The 17,474-nt window shown below is 41.3% G+C and overlaps 1 long non-coding RNA gene across 1 annotated transcript; it reads right to left on the reverse strand.

Annotated features, from left to right (window-relative positions):
- Positions 1-13,565: 13,565 nt before the first annotated feature.
- LOC307266183 lies at positions 13,566-15,350 on the reverse strand. The gene is made up of 3 exons (XR_013845367.1): positions 15,140-15,350; positions 14,065-14,157; positions 13,566-13,973 (listed from the first exon to the last, which is right to left on the reverse strand). It is a non-coding gene; the product is annotated as an uncharacterized lncRNA (long non-coding RNA).
- Between the last annotated feature and the right edge of the window lie 2,124 nt (positions 15,351-17,474).

Here is a 17,474-nt window from a genome sequence, read left to right on the forward strand (position 1 = left end):
AGCTTAAATACATGCTACGCTAGTTTAGCTTAAGACTAGATTCAGGGGGAAACCTTGTCTGTTATTGGCCAACAGTCTAACCCTCTAACCCCCTAACCCTCTAACCCTCTAACCCCCTAACCCTGACTCTCTAACCCCCTCACCCTCTAACCCCCTAACCCTCCAACCCTCTAAACCCCTAACCCTAACCCTAACTCTCTAACCCTAACCCTAACCCTCTAACACCCTAACCCGCTAACCCCCAACCTCTCTAACCCTTAACCTCTAATCCCCTAACCCTAACCCCAAACCCCTAACCCGCTAACCCCCAACCTCTCTAACCCTCTAACCCCCTAACCCTAACTCTCTAACCCTCTCACCCTCTAACCCTCTAACCCCCTAACCCTCCAACCCTCTAACCCCCTAACCCTAACTCTCTAACCCCTAACCCCTTCAATAAATAACATGTTGAAATAAGGAAGACGTTTATTTGTTGGAATATACTTTTTCTCTGCTGTTGGTGCATTACTAGCATTTCCCCCTGATTCCATTATTTATGCTAAGCTAGGCTAAACACGTCCTGAATATATTTGCACTGACACATTTCCTAAAGATTAGACTGTTAACGTAGAGGGTTCGGGTCACATGTTCAACGAGCAACACACTCACACAATCACAAGGACATGTGTCCTATCACAATAAAATAACTGTGTCCTATCTCAATAAAAGAACCGTGTCCTTCACAATAAAATACGGGGAATCCTCAGCCTACAGTCATTCTGCAGTCAGAAGATCCCCAACTGTGGTACTTAGTCTACCCACATATATAAGGATCCCCCAACTGTATTAATGCATTTTCTTCTGCCAAAATTATGAATGCGTTCTTGGTGGAAACAGAAGAACACTAAAAACTTTTATGATGATTGTTTATTTTTTGTGGCCAATGCTTTTTGACTTAATCACAGGTACTGTACTCACTCTGAAAGTAATAATTACACCAATAAGACTTTTCTAACTGTTGTGATGCAGAACATTTAATAAGTCTCTGTTTTTCAATGATGCCCTGGCTTTGTTAATCAGCTGTGGTAGTTTGAGCCAATGGGGCATGTCACTCTGTCAGGGCCACACGCCAATGGGGAATGTCACTCTGTCACAGACCTGAGAACTTGATTCTGTCAGGGGGAATTATTAACTCTGGTGCATGTGCACAATATTCTACTTCTTATTTGTATATTTGATATGTTTGAATGTAAGAGAAGCAGAGGCAGGAAACACGTAGAGATATCAGTAGGAATGTATTGATCCAATTTAAGGTCATTTTAACAGCGAAAAAACGTTTCAATTTAATTTTTGTGTTTTGCATTTCATTGTTTTATTCAGTATTTGACGTCAGACTTCAGTTTTGCAGTAATAACGGGTATAGTGGGTGAGAGGGTTAGAGGGTTAAAGGGTTAGAGGGTTAGAGGGTGAAAGGGTTAGAGGGTTAAAGGGTTAGAGGGTTGGGGGGTTAGAGGGTGAGGGGGTAAGGTGGTGAGAGGGTTAGAGAGTTAGGGGGTTATGGGGTTGAGAGGGTTAGAGGGTAATTTATGGCACAAATGGCAGAACATTTATAGAAATTGGAAGAAATGTTTTATTATTTCACAGACTGCATGTAACATATGAAAGGACCCTCAGTTTGGTAATCAGTTTGTTTTGGATTGAGTCACCTGACCATGATGTTAAAGTTGATGTTTTTCCCAGAGTGAAATAAAGAGGCTCCACTTGATAAATAAAGGTTCCAGTCTGGTGCTTCTGTTAATGATTCATTATCTCATCTGAACAGCCAGGAGACACACACACGCACACACACACACACACACACACACACACACACACACACACACACACACACACACACACACACACACACACACACACACACACACACACACACACACACACACACAAACACACACTCTTTGACGAAGTGGTTCTCAACAGGTCGAGTTTAAATTCATGAGAAAGGCCTCCATCTGGTGGTGAGCAGTGGTAGTGTTGTAATCAGGTCAATAATTTCATGCAGGTGTGCAAACAAGCAGTGAATGCTGAGAGAGCACACAGTGTTTACTAGTGATGGGTCGATGAGGCCTCGTGAAGCGTTTCGACACATTACCAAACTGTATTGATACTGTGTCGGTACTGTGTCACTGTGCTGCTCCATACTGACATCTGCTGGATCTTTAAAATCATTACCGGCAACCCAACGACAGACTCAACTGATTTAATGACCATGATAGGATATACAATAATATAATTTAACTTATTGTATTTTATATTGTATTATTTCATATCTTAATCAAAGTTTGAATATCTTTGATATTGTAGTGAAAGTTGGGGTGTTGAGTTCTGATAGATCAAGTGGGAACTGGGAAGAACCATATGAAATTACAAGGAAATAAAAACAAATACCTTATTTGCAGATATAAGATCAGAATGGTCCCGCACGGCGGAAACTTTTATTTTTCTCTCTGGCTCCATTATGGCTTGCAGACAAGGTTTTCGTTTGAAATGATGCGTGATTGTTTTGGCACAGAAGCATCCCGTTCACAGATGCGCTTCCTTTTAAACACAGTTTGGCGCGCCCGGCGAGCCGCATCGACAAACGATACTGCAACTGTATCGTCACGTGACTTTCTTAAAGCGATACGCGCACCGACACGGGGCTTCGCTCTATGAGCTAGACACATGCGCCGACGCATCGGTGTTGCCCGACCCATCACTAGTGTTTACTGCTCCTGACACACTGTGATACTGACAGAGTATAGAACAATACTTTAGATATTAGACTGATATAAGCGTATGTTTTGTTTATTTGTACTTTTCAGTTTATTAGATTCATTTTGCTGCATGTTAGAGCTGAGAGCCAACACATGCACACGCTCACACGCAACCTACTGGACAGACTACAATCAACTTCAACACACCAAGTAAGTGCATAAAGGCTTTGGCACCACATTAAGAAAGCTATTGACCTAACTCTGAGAGACAGACTTATAGGAATAAGTTTACAAATGGCTGGGTTAAGGTAACTCTAACCCACCACTGCAAGGTTTCAATCACTTACACAGAATATAATGCTTTTTAAAGATAAACTGGGGATGCTAATGTTTCAACAGTCTAAATTTAACTGTAAGGGATATTCAAAATAAGTCAGATTTAACATGAATTAGTGATGTATATGCTTTAAACAAGTTAAAGTGGTGATGCTCATCAACTTTCAATAATCTTACTTTAACTGCAGCACATACTGAACCCCATTCTGTCATGAACCGTCACTTCGCCTCAGTCCATAACAGAGGAACTAATGGGATAACTGGGGAGGGTGATTGGGTGTTACTCTTCCGCATGCCCACTGTATAATGGGAGGACACCCTTCAAAATAATCACAGTACACATGTGTTGTGGATGTGTGTACAATGGTTCTCTATTGATTGGTCAAACATGTTTTTCATTTGGCTTCCATACATGTTTGGGTTTGGGGTTAGGTCAAAGTTCAAACACAGATTTTGTTTTCATTCAATATTTCCCTCTGATGTTTAGTAATAAAAACCACACACAGCAGAATGCCTCTGGTTACCTAGGTTACCTAACCCTCTGATGTTTAGTAATAAAAACCACACACAGCGGAATGCCTCTGGTTACCTAAGTTACCTAACCCTAACACACAGGATGGAAGAGTTCACTAACTAAAGCAAATAGAAACTTCCATCAAGCTTCTCTTAAAAAGCTTTGCCCATGAAAGAGAATGTTTGTGTGAAGATGTGAAGTCATTTGGCTCCACCTAGTGTCCACTGTGTAGAACTGCCTCAGGGCCCATAGAGCAGGGACAGTTCAAACACAGCTTAGACAGCTTTCCCTAACAAGAGAAAGGTTTGAATGAGAACCATGTTTCTATTAGAACACATGTTGTTCCAGTGATTTGATATTTCCGGTTTGACTCTAAACGTTTCTGTATTTGTTTAAAGGTCACAGAGGAAGGTGAAGCAGGATGCACATCCCAAACCAACAACCAGTAAGAGACATTTATGTTCCACTGTGTGTGAATGTGTGTGAAAGAGTTCTGCTTCTCGCTGCCTTAAGGCGAGACACGGCAGGCAAAAACATAGTTTTTTAAGCACTGGTCAATTTTGAGATTTGTGTCTATTTAGCTTCCATAACATGTCTTCTTTCATACTAGTATGGATAAAAGGTCCAAAATATACGTTTTAGGTGTTTATTTTACTAAACTTTGACTGCTTGCGTCTGTATTTTGCTCCTAAATTGAGAAGGGTCTGGCTGCAGCCTGTAGGACATGGACATCCACATCCAACTGCAACGTCACTCTCTTGCCACGCCCTCTTCGCTGTTAGATTCAACGGCGCGCGCCTCCCGCCGTTATTTGAGGTTGTCGGTGTCTCCCAAATGTAGTAGGCTATCATCCAGGCTATGAAATCCACGTGATGGACAAATCTTCTAACTTGTCCCATTTCAGATCGTCGGTGTATCGAAATGTATCATCCATATGAAATCCACGTGACGGACATCTGCCATTTTGTCGGTGTAATCCAAAAATGTATCATCGATAAGAAATCCACGTGACATCTCCCATATGATCTAATAAAAATTAAATGTGTACCGACGTAGACGGTTATAACGTTGCAATTGGATATAACATTGAATAATAAGTTAAATAATTGAATAAATATTAATGATTCATGAAAAAATATTCACCATATCGATGTTCAAAAAGGTTTTAAAAAGTCTGACGTAGCAGTTTATGACGGTTATGCCGTAGCAGTTGGATGTGGATGTCCTTCACGCTGTAATATAATAATATTATTATTATAATTATATTAATGAAATAAATATTAATGAATCATGAAAAAAAATCCACCTTATCGATGTCTACAAAACGTTAAAAAAAGAAATATCGCATGAAACCAACCGACGTAGATGGTTATGACGTAGCAGTTGGATGTGGATGTCCATGTCCTACAGGCTGCAGCCAGACATTATAGCCTAAATTCGTCAAAAGTGAGCATTCTAACGTAACATACAGCACCGCGACCGCTGTATGAATCATAATAACCATGGTACTGTTGGAAAGCTCTGAATCTCAAGAACAATGTTATCTGATCCAAATATGGTCATTTCCTTTGTATCAGTAACCAATCGTGAAAGTGTGAGGAGGGATTCAATGCTAGGAAAGCGACCTCATTGGCTAATGCACATTTCTGATGATGTGATTCGCTAAAAGGCATCACGTGATGCTAGCCCCGGGTAGCTCGAAAATCACAAAATAAAATGGAAAAAACGTCGAAAATATGCCAAACCAAGACAAAAAAAATACTTAATCAATTGGCTACGGACATTACATGATCGCCATTTGAAGGGGAGAAGTGTTAAAGACATGTAAATCACGCCGATCACGTCGGAGAGACACAGACTGTCAGACGATCAGAGGGGAGATGGTGGGGAGAGAGAGCGTCTGTGCCGACAGGAGCAGGTTGACAGACAGTGGCTAATAATGAATTAACCACGTTTAAATTAGCATGTGGATGTAAATGTTACAATGCTATGGTTTATATATGTTAAGCAGTGGTAGGCCTATATGGCATTGAGGGGTGTAGGGCCTAATTCAATAGGGTTAGGGTTAGGGTTAGGGTTAGGTTTAGGGTTAAGGTTAGGGAGACCAAACAGTTAAGGTTGGTTCCCTCTGTTGAGAGATCAAACAGTTAAGGTTGATTCTCACTGAATGCACTCGCGAGAACAATGACACTCACTCACCCTCATCCCCCACAGAGGCCCCTAGGTCCACCATTATAGAAATTAAAGGCAAATGGGTGCATATAAAGCATGAACTTAAGAGCCAGCATTTCCCAATAGTATTAATAGATAAGGTATTAAGTACAGGAAGTAACTAATGGTAAGGTATAGAGAAAACTGCACAAAGGCATATAATGGTATCCACACATCCTACCAGAGGCCAAGATAAAATGAGACAAGAGGGAGAGCAACTCCACAGAGAAGACCCTGGCAGGACCCCAAATAGACAGTAGACAGGTGAAGGTTAGCCCAGATGTTAGTACTGATGTCAACACAGACTGCCTGATAAGGCCTTTGATGGTGTTATAGACATGCATGTATACATACTAAAGCAAGTATTTCAACCTAATCAACATGTCCCAGTGAGGTCCCAGCCTAGGTACAAAGCTGTTAGAGAAGCTAATCCTCAGCACCCATTAGACCAATGGCCCAGTGCATGGAAATGCCAAACCATATCTGCCAAAATGCATATCTCAATCTACACCTCATTAATGATAGAGGCCTAGGCCATGCAATAAGCTTACTAGTAGCCCTCAAAAACTGGAGTTAAGGTATGGTGCTCGAGATGTCTACCTCATGAGCTTGACTGAAAAAGAGGGAGATGACTATTTTTGAAGGAAAAAACAGCTAGCAAGCTTGAGTTCTTCTAGAGTAAAGATGTCTCCCTGTAATAGGTTTAAAATGAAGTAGGTTAATCGTCAGATTGTTCCCTGAATACACACTGTTGGATAATAATATACCATTATACTCCTAATATATAAGGGTATGTAGGTCTAGAATATTGAAATTTTTAAATAGAAGGCTAGTAGGTGTACAAAAAAACCATCCACTATAAAGTAAGTATTACCCAGTATTCTGTTACAGGATAGAGTATTTAGGTTTAGGTAAGGAGACGAGTGGTTAGGGTTAGGGTTAGGGTTAGGGGAGGGTATATATACAGTATAGGTATTATATTGGTGTAAACACATACTAAACCATCAGGCTTAAATAAGCTATAAGGTCACAGATGTTGTTTTAAACCATACATATATTATAATACACATATCCACCTAACTCACCAATATATATATATTATATTATTTTTAGTGCTGTCAAACGATTAAAATATTTAATCGCGATTAATCGCATCAATGTCATAGTTAACTCGCGATTAATCGCGATTAATCACGATTAATCGCATTTTTTTTTCAAATATTTATGCTCTTATCACACCCATTCTAATTATGATAATAAAGAAGAAATACACTGAATTACAATGATGTCTACACCATTGTAATTCAGTGTAGCCTATTTCTTCTACAATATCACAACTTGCAATTCAGTGCAAATAACAATAGGCTATATAACCTCCCTCCCCACCACCCCTAGAACAGCATTCACAAACATATTGGAACTTATTTTTTTATTTAAAAACCAAACCATAAAACAACATAGGGTATATAAACAAATAAGTATTAAAGCTAAATTAAACTGGTTGTTGTAGGCCTAAATGTTTTGGGAGTCTTTCATCCACGGCTTATTTCAGACTGTGTGTGGAGTGGGCACACTATGCCTGCGTGCAGGTGGTTGCCATGGTGCTGCTGCAGCCGAGGCTTCGTAGCGAAAATTAAAGTGAAAATGAATGACTGGCGGCTGCCACTAACATTCATGGAGGTTTTGGTGGGGGCGCAGAGTTATAAGTAGGACTTTTGCAAATGACAGGCTTTCTTTACTGTTCTTTTCCGCATAGTCTCAGACTCACAACACGGAAGAAGCTACTAGTAAAGGTCGCGCAGCAGGAAGTGCTAGGTTCCGGTTTCTGCTTCAAAATAAAAGTCCGAATTGACTTGACGTTTCGCCGTTTTGTCAGTTAAATGATTTTATTGTGAAATTACGCTGTAGGACATGTTCCGTTTGAATTGACAGTAACTTACCTTCGAGCAATATGAATAGTTTGTAGTGTTAGTTGTTCAAACATTACTAGTTGACACAACAGCATGTGAAACAACAATCACAACATTTCCTAGGCCATGACGAGCGTTAATCGCGCGATAAAAAAATTGACGTCGTTAAAATGGGTTTGAGTTAACGCCGTTAATATCGCGTTAAACTGACAGCACTAATTATTTTATTTAATTAATTAAGGTCTAGACAATACAATGATTATACTTTAAGACTCTAAGAAGATGGGGCTTGAGTGTGGTGCTAAGGATGTCCACATCAAGGGCCTCACTAGGAAAGGGAGGGATAGTGTCCTGTATGGGGAAGAGCAGCTTACAGGCTTGGTTTCTTCTCCAATCAGGATGTCACTCTGTAGTGGTAGTCCTTGGACTGCAGCATCCCCACGGTCTGGTGTTGTATTCTTTAGTGCAGCCAGTGTAGGGTTAGGGTTAGAGGGTTAGGGGGTTAGGGTTAGGGTTAGGTAGTTTGAGCTATCTCGATGCCCCCCCCCCACCTCATCCAACGACTGGGCAGTTGAACTGGGGAGCCAAAGGTAATGCACGGACCAACGCACGTTATCTGCAGCTACTCATTCCATATTACCCAGAGTGATTAGTTACATGACATCGGATTGCCCTAAAAAGGGTTCTGTTTTTCAGGTCTTTAGAATTTGTCCAGAGTGATTTGTTCTTGGATTTTTCTTCTTTTTCTGGTCTTTAGAATTTATAAAGAGTGCTTAGTTACATGACTTCGGATTGCCCTAAAAAGGGTTCTGTATTTCAGGTCTTTTGGATTTATCCAGAGTGATTTGTTACTTGACTTAGGTTATTCTTTTGCCCTAGAAAGGGTTCTGTATTTCAGGACTTCGAATTGCCCTAGAAAGGGTTCCGTATTTCAGCTCTTTTTAGAATTTAACCAGCGTGATTATTTACATGACTTCGGATTGCCCTAAAAAGGGTTATGTATTTCCGGTCTTTTGAATTTATTCAGAGTGGTTTGTTACTTGACTTAGGTTATTCTTTTGCCCTAGAAAGGGTTCTGTATTTCAGGATTTCGAATTGCCCTAGAAAGGGTTCTGTATTTCAGGTCCTTTTTGAATTTAACCAGAGTGATTAGTTACATGACTTCGGATTGCCCTAGAAAGGGTTCTATATTTCAGGTCTTTTGAGTATTTTTATTCTAAGCCTGAACAAACGTGTTTTAATAGATAATTATTTTTAGGATAAATTCTAAATTTAGGGATACATTTCATCAGTAGTGGACCTCGGAATCACGGAGTGTTTCGGCCATTTCTCACTAGACACTCTCCTCCGAGGGAGGCCCTCCCCGTGGTGATCAAATCACGGGGTGTATCCGTTTTCATGCCAATTGTATTTCTAAATTTCCTAGTTTTTGTTTTTCCCATAAAGGGTTTTGGTAGGAACTTTGAAAGAATAAGTGTTTAAATAATGTCAGCATTAATTGGATAAAATTGGTCGTAAGCGGGTTTGTTATTTTAGAGTGGTTAGGGTTAGGTAAAAGTCGGCGATTTAGGGTTAGGATAGAGGTCATGGTAGGGTCATAATCGAGACGCCAGGGTTAGGTTTAGGTAAAAGTCGGCGATTAGGGTTAGGATAAGGGTCATGGTAAGGTTGTTATAGAGACGCCAGGGTTAGGGTTAGGTAAAACTCGGTATTTTAGGGTTAGGTGAAAGGGTTAGGTTTAGGTAAAAGTCGGAGATTAGGGTTAGGGTTAGGGTTAGGGTTAGGGTTAGGGTTAGGGTTAGGGTTAGAGGGTTAGGGTTAGGGTTAGGGTTAGGGTTAGGGTTAGGGTTAGGGTTAGGTTAAGGGCGACTTACCACTTTTCAAAAGTTGGTTTTTTGGACCTAGCTCAGGCAAACAGAGGGGCATGGGAATTCCGAGACCACCCTCGGATAGGTCTGGCCCCGGCAGACCTGCTCACGAAATGTGGTGCCCCTGGCGGCTTGTTTGGGTACTGTAATCTTGATTTGAAAACTTTGAAGTGCTGCCATTCAAAGAAACAGAGGGGCATGGGAATTCTGGATAGTGCCCGTGGTAGCCCTGGGCCCCCTCTACATGCCTGAGAAATGTGGTGCCCCTAGTGGCAACTTTTTTTAACATCGGACAACATTTCAAAGTGCTGCCATGGGAACAGGGAGAGGGGTGTGGGAATTTGAAGCATATGGGGTGGTGGGTATGGATGAGGGCTACGTCTGTGCAAATCTTGGCCCCCTGGCGGCTTGTTTTGGTATAGAAAATTGAATTTGAAAATGTCAACGTCGTGCCACTCGGCGAGGGAGATGGGCATAGGGACGGCCTTTGGTGTGGGAGGTGCCCCAGGCCCCCTAGACATGTGTGCGAAGTTTTGGAGTTCTAGCTCACTTCCTTCATATAGCTGCCATTGACCCCCTGTGTAAAAAAGGTTGAACATTTTACCAAGTGCCGAGTCCAAAAAATAAAGTTCCCCCAGAAAGTGTCTAGGAGCACGTTTCAGGCCATTTTGAGTCGTTTGGTAATGGTCTGTATTGAAGTTTTTTAAAAACCCTATATAAAGGGTTAGGTAGTTTGAGCTATCTCGGTGACACCCCCTGCTTCATCCGACGACTGGGCAGTTGAAGTGGGGTGACACAGTCATTCCACTCCAGGGTCATAGTCGAAAAGTTTTGATTTGTTTTAACCCACGAGCCAAACATCATAGACACTGACTGATTCAAACTGAACCTTTATTTTTTTTGTAAACAATTATAAAAAATAAGAGGGGGTAGGACCAGAAAAGTTTTTCTTAACTTCTTCCCTTTTGAACATGAACCATGTTATTTGAGTTATGTATTTGTTGCTTAGGATCCTGAGAACCCCATTTGTTTGTTTTTAATTTATTTATTTCCTTTTTTACTGCTCAATTGTTTTATTTTAGTTTGTATTATTTTTTTAACCATGTTCAATAAAGACTTAAAAAAAAAAAAAAAAAAAACACCCTCCTGTCCAGTGCCGGGGATCGAACAAGCAACCTCATTGTTACTGGTCGGGCACCTTTCCTCTAGGCTATCCTACCACCCCAACTGTCAGAGGCCTGGGTGTTAATGTCTGCAAATGTGTGTGTGTGTGTGTGTGTGCGTGTCTGTCTGTCTGTCTGTCTGTCTGCCTGCCTGCCTGCCTGCCTGTCTGTCTGTCTGTCTGTCTGTCTGTCTGTCTGCCTGTCTGTCTGTCTGTCTGTCTGTCTGTCTTATTTGAACACAGCGATCAGCAGGTTAACCATCAGTATATTAGCCACTAGCAGGTAACAGGCCATGATGGCTGGAGTGAGACCGGCTCCGGGAATACAGGGAGGAAGCTTCTTTCCATCCTCATCGTAAAGATTATCACCACACGGAGCTGAGAGAGAGACAGGCAGAGAGAGAGACAGGGGGGAGAGAGAGAGGGAGGGAGGGAGAGAGAGAGAGAGGCAGGGAGGGAGGGAGATAGGGAGGGAGAGAGAGACATTAAATTAGTAGTACAGAGAGAGAGAGAGAGAGAGAGAGAGAGAGAGATTGATATATGTTGAGAGAGAGCAGCATTTATATTTTTGAGCAGAGTTCTTAGGCAGTGCACTTTGAATATGGTTTTTTGTATCATGTGATAAACAGTAATTAAAGAACCTTTATCATTATCTTTACAGTTTAAAGGTTTGTCAGAGTGAGATACTTACGGTTGATCTCTATGGCGTACACTGTGGGTCGGGACAGGAGAAGGGGAAAGAGAAAAATGAAAAATTATTAATAATAATAATTTTAATCTTATTTCATACCACAACATTACAATGAATATCTAATATATTTAATACATGAAGGGTTGATTAAAAAAGTCTTTATGGCTTGAATACCTGGGTTAAGGTAATTACTTAGATGACTTCTAGCTGCTGAGGTACATGCTGTTGTGGCTAAAGCTTGTCTCATTATTATGAGAACATTTCAACAGACGGAGCGACCAGGAGAACAGTGATTAAGAAAGTCCTTAATGGCTTGCTAATGCTAACCTGAACAAATCAAAATCAAATCAGTTTTATTTTCTACAGCCCAATATCACAAATAGACATTTGCCTCAGTGGGCTTCACCATTCCATACAGTATGACAGTATAAAGAACACTTAAAGTGCGTATTGGAAGTTAGATGCTGCAGTGAAGAATCATATAGGACAAACATTCTAGTATACTATTTTAATATTTGGTTTTATAAATCTATACTAGAAGTGGCCTCTGGAGCCGTTTTTGTGATACAATTTTACTACCGCACCTCAAAAACAGTTTTCGAATGTGACGTAGCAAGGGGTCGACGAACATATAATCCATAGACTAGCTTGGTGCGAAACAATGGTAATAGGAGGGAGATTGAGTTATGGTGAGAGGAAAATCAGTGGAGTTTCGGTCTGGAGAGTGACTGGCATTAGCTAGAGTTAATGTTAGCTTATGACAGAATGCTGTCCATATTTCAACACTTAACAGTCAATCACTTTACAAGTATAAGGTTATGAAGCTGCATGACGTAACTCCACATTACCTCTTGCATCACTACTGGAACGAGCGAGCGAGCGAGAGACAGAGAGAGAGAGAGCAAGCGAGCGAGCTAAAACAGAAATTACGACATTTACCTCATACACCTTTTGTTTGATAGGTGCCTGTGTGCGAAAGCCAATGAGCTCAGCTGAGCAGAGCATGTGCTGCAGGGACGTGGATACCTTCTGGGCTCGGGTGGAGACGCTAAACCCCAGACCAGACATAACATACTTGACTCAGTATCCAGGTTTACTTTTGAGCCCCTTAGTGCTCCAGATAGCATACCTGAGCTTCAGACAGGAGCATGGCCCTCTGCAGGCCAGCAGACACGAGTATGTCAATCAGTATAACCCATAACAGAAACTACTTTCTCCAATTAATTATTCCACACCTTGCAGCTAATGTGTCCACAGGAATTGTCCGATTTTGTTCTACAATTAGAATATAAGCCTGAGGGCCAAAGTAAAGTAAATGAAGTACATCTTGATGCAGAGTATTGATAAATCCGACCAACTTAACATTTAGAAGAGTCTTCTAAATATTATGTTGGTTGGATTGATCAATTTAAACTTGTAAGCAAGTATTTTAGTAGACCAACATGTGTATGATTGAAAATCAATATTTCTAGATGCAGAACAGCAGAAAGGATACATTACAATTGAATTGGAATACTTCTGTTTTTCCATTTTCCATGTGATCACTACTTGTAAATGATATATAGATTATCAGGCTTAACAGTGGATATTGTGTGCCTATCCCCAGGCACTTCTGCTATACAGCTTACCTTATTGTGTCCAGAAGAACCGGGTATATACAAAGCTTCATATTAATCATTTCATTGATAAATTAATCACAACCACAATGTGTCACACCATATAACATTTTATGCAGTTTAAAACGTATATATTTTGAACACATGCTTTATAAATTATAAGGGTCTTCATGCTGCAAAAGCAAGACTAATAAATGTCATGTACCTATACAAATGTTTAATGTATTTTATATTTATGAATTACAGTTATTACATCAAAGCACGATAAGTAAACATGTAAAGTAAGAGCTTACCAATAAATCACAAATGTATACAGCTTTTTAAAATATATGTTTGGTTTAACGTATATATGGTCAAAATGGAAGATTAACCAATTTAAAATGAGAATGCACTCATAATAGCATACCTCCCAGTATAGCTGTTTAATCCTCATATTTTATTAAGAGAAAATGTTAAATTTTGTATCTGGCTCTAGATAAAACTATCCCCAATCCTCAGGTGTTTCCAGAACAAGACTTTATTACAAAACACAAAACTAAACAAGTAACCGTATCCTTGGTCTGTGGCTCAATTCTTTACCAAATTTAGTCAAAATCTATCTTAGCTTTTTGAGATGTCTAACAAACAAACATGACTGAGTACGTCACCTATTTGACTGTAATCAACAAGATTATGAATTGAGTACTGATCTGACTTTGTCTAGACTTATAATAATCACTATCTGAAAACGGGAAACCAAATTGTGTGCTTGAGTTGTGTGAAGCTGTGACTGCCAGGCGAGTCCCAGGCTGCTCCATCTTCAGAGATCTTCTCACAGGTTCTGGAAAGGCAGCAGGTGCACGGTGCAGTGAAGAACCAGCTCTGCTCTCTCCTAGAGTCTTTAGTTATGTGGAGTCTGTCCCTCTCAGAGAGTCCCCCAGGGCCAAGGTGCTAGGGGACGGACATTATGTAAGAATCCGTTTAGTGATATTATAGTATGAACATGATGGATAATATTTAGGGACTGACTGAAGCTGCTCACTGTAGCTGCGATGGCTTGACAGGGTGGCAGTGTCACATTCTAGCTTCCTCTCATCTGCCATAATGTTTGAAATGCAGGACAGCCAAGTTGAGTCTGTGGAAAAGCAAATTGTGTAGATCAGAAGTTGAACATATAAGTTATCCCAGACAAGTACATACAGCATGTAAACATTTTAAACCCTAATTTACTGTGTGAAGTGCTGAGACAACGCTGCCATAATGTGGAAGAAAATTAACATTAGCTAATAAAATGCCAGAGTATGAAAATACAATACATGTAGGTTTGGGTTGATTCAGATCACAAAGTTAAACACGAATGCAGTATTATAACAGCCATGTATTTAATTCTCTTCATGGGGGTTATCCTCTTGTTAGTCATTTGAAAACGCTTTGTAGATGTTTTTTCGGGCTCAACGAGCAGATATAAATGATTATTAGGCCTACATGATGGAGCTGCTGCACAATTTAACACATGTTTATAACATAGTTTTCTCATCTGCATCATGGGCAGCTTATCTACGGGTCTGTCTTCAGAAACATGTCAACATGTATGTTGCGTGCAGGGGGAATACGTGCTCACATTTATTTATTTGGATCTTGATTAGCCACTACAAAGGCAGCAAATGCTCTATAGGGTCAACACATGCTAACATTACATCCTGATGTAAAACTAGTATGATATGATGGTGCTAATGTCCCAGCAAAGTAGACATACAGCCACAGCGTGTCTGATTTTTATTTTAGCATCACGAGTAGCCTATATCAATATATTTTGCTGACTCAATGTCCCCGGCTAGCGCCAGTATTGTTTAAACTGATTAACGGAAGGAGTCATTGGTCAGCCTTCGTATTTGAGGTTAACAGTTAATTATAATCATGTAAAATATTGCATTATGCCTTATAAAATGGCCCATCTTACAAAAAAGGATGCCAACCAACATTAGCCGTTTTGACCTGTTAGCTAGTGGGTTAGCTAGTATGCTGCCTAACAATAAATGACCACACGTTGCTTTTCATCATTGAAATTATTATGCCGACTACATGGGAGTTTAAAAACATTCGCTAACAAGACTTACAGTTCATAGTTTCCGTGGGTTTAAATATCTGACGGCCCCGTGTCCTAGTAGGTCTGTGTCCGTGTCCGTGACCATCGGTCCAGCGTCGGCCGCAGCTCCGGACGATGAAGCAGCTCAGCTGTTTATTAAACCACCGCAGGCCCTGGTGTTGTTATCCTGAACTTTACCGTGTCACCCACACATAAGCCTCCTGTCTAAAATGATCGGGAAACCACCGTGTGTTTCGTGAGGGAGGCGGCGGCGCCAGAGATGTAGTTCCGTCTCTTCACATGTAAACATACCAAGGCTCAAAACTAGCTAGCTAGCGCCGCTTATTTTCTGTCACAGAAACCGTGGACTACATTTATTCTAAGGCTGGAGTACACTATACTTCCCCTTTACTGTAATGTAAAATACAATGCAATGTAAAACTACAGAAAAAATACGAGCACACTAAGTGACACATCTTCAATTCACTACGACCTACTACTGCCTGCACGTAGATGCATTCCCGTTCGGTCAGCGTCCCCTTGCTACGTAATATGACGCGTTTGACGTAGGGGGTTAAAAAAAAGAACTTTGTAGGAGCTTAGCTCAAAACAGCCACTTTGATCTCGGAATCAACATTCTTATGTTTTGAAAAACAAAAAAAATCCTGCATATTATTTTTCAATGGGGATGTCCATAATAGATTATGTATACATCTAGGAATATTTTTAACTTCCAATACGCACTTTAATGACTAAATGTTGTTTTGAAAACACTTGAACAGACGATCAAACAAGGAGAGTGTTGGGACAGATAGTGAGGACCAACATGGGCTGACTGCAGTCTTACTTTAGTTTTGTTTCCACACATTGGTACAGTATGATTTGTTACGGTTCGGTACGGTTCGGTACGGCTTGGTACGGTTTGGTACGGTTTGGTACGGTTCAGTACGGCACAGTACAGTTCGGTACGGTTCGGTACGGTTTGGTACGGTTTGGTACGGTTCAGTACGGTGTGAATGGGGCTTAGGCCTGGTTATAGTGTGACCCTAACCCTAATGGGGCCTGGTTATAGTGTGAATGGGGCTTAGGCCTGGTTATAGTGTGAATGGGGCTGGGGCCTGGTTATAGTGTGAATGGGGCTGGGGCCTGGTTATAGTGTGAATGGGGCCTGGTTATAGTGTGAATGGGGCCTGGTTATAGTGTGAATGGGGCTGGGGCCTGGTTATAGTGTGAATGGGGCCTGGTTATAGTGTGAATGGGGCTTAGGCCTGGTACGGTGTGTAGTGTGAATGGGGCTGGGGCCTGGTTATAGTGTGAATGGGGCTTAGGCCTGGTTATAGTGTGAATGGGGCTGGGGCCTGGTTATAGTGTGAATGGGGCTGGGGCCTGGTTATAGTGTGAATGGGGCCTGGTTATAGTGTGAATGGGGCTGGGGCCTGGTTATAGTGTGAATGGGGCTGGGGCCTGGTTAAAGAGTCCAGTGGTACGGTGTGTGTAGTGTGAATGGGGCTTAGGCCTGGTTATAGTGTGAATGGGGCTTGGGCCTGGTACGTTGTGTAGTGTGAATGGGGCTTGGGCCTGGTTATAGTGTGAATGGGAATTTTCTATAAGAAAAAGAAAACCAATCGCCTATAATCGGCCGGCCGATAAAATATTTGGTCGGGCCGTAAAATATATATATATATATATATATATATATATATGTATGTACAAATATATATATATTCATAATTCATATTTATGTATACATAGTTGAATCCACTCAGATCTTAAACTAAATGTCTAAATGAATATTATGAACTTATAGTGTGAATGGGGCTGGGGCCTGGTTATAGTGTGAATGGGGCCTGGTTATAGTGTGAATGGGGCTTAGGCCTGGTACGGTGTGTAGTGTGAATGGGGCTTAGGCCTGGTACGGTGTGTAGTGTGAATGGGGCTTAGGCCTGGTTATAGCGTGAATGGGGCTGGGGCCTGGTTATAGTGTGAATGGGGCTTAGGCCTGGTTATAGTGTGAATGGGGCTTAGGCCTGGTTATAGTGTGAATGGGGCTGGGGCCTGGTTATAGTGTGAATGGGGCTGGGGCCTGGTTATAGTGTGAATGGGGCTGGGGCCTGGTTATAGTGTGAATGGGGCTTAGGCCTGGTTATAGTGTGAATGGGGCTGGGGCCTGGTTATAGTGTGAATGGGGCTGGGGCCTGGTTATAGTGTGAATGGGGCCTGGTTATAGTGTGAATGGGGCTGGGGCCTGGTTATAGTGTGAATGGGGCCTGGTTATAGTGTGAATGGGGCCTGGTTATAGTGTGAATGGGGCTGGGGCCTGGTTATAGTGTGAATGGGGCCTGGTTATAGTGTGAATGGGGCTTAGG

The sequence above is a fragment of the Ammodytes marinus genome (assembly GCF_949987685.1).
Source record: "Ammodytes marinus genome assembly, chromosome: 2".
NCBI lineage: Eukaryota > Metazoa > Chordata > Actinopteri > Uranoscopiformes > Ammodytidae > Ammodytes > Ammodytes marinus.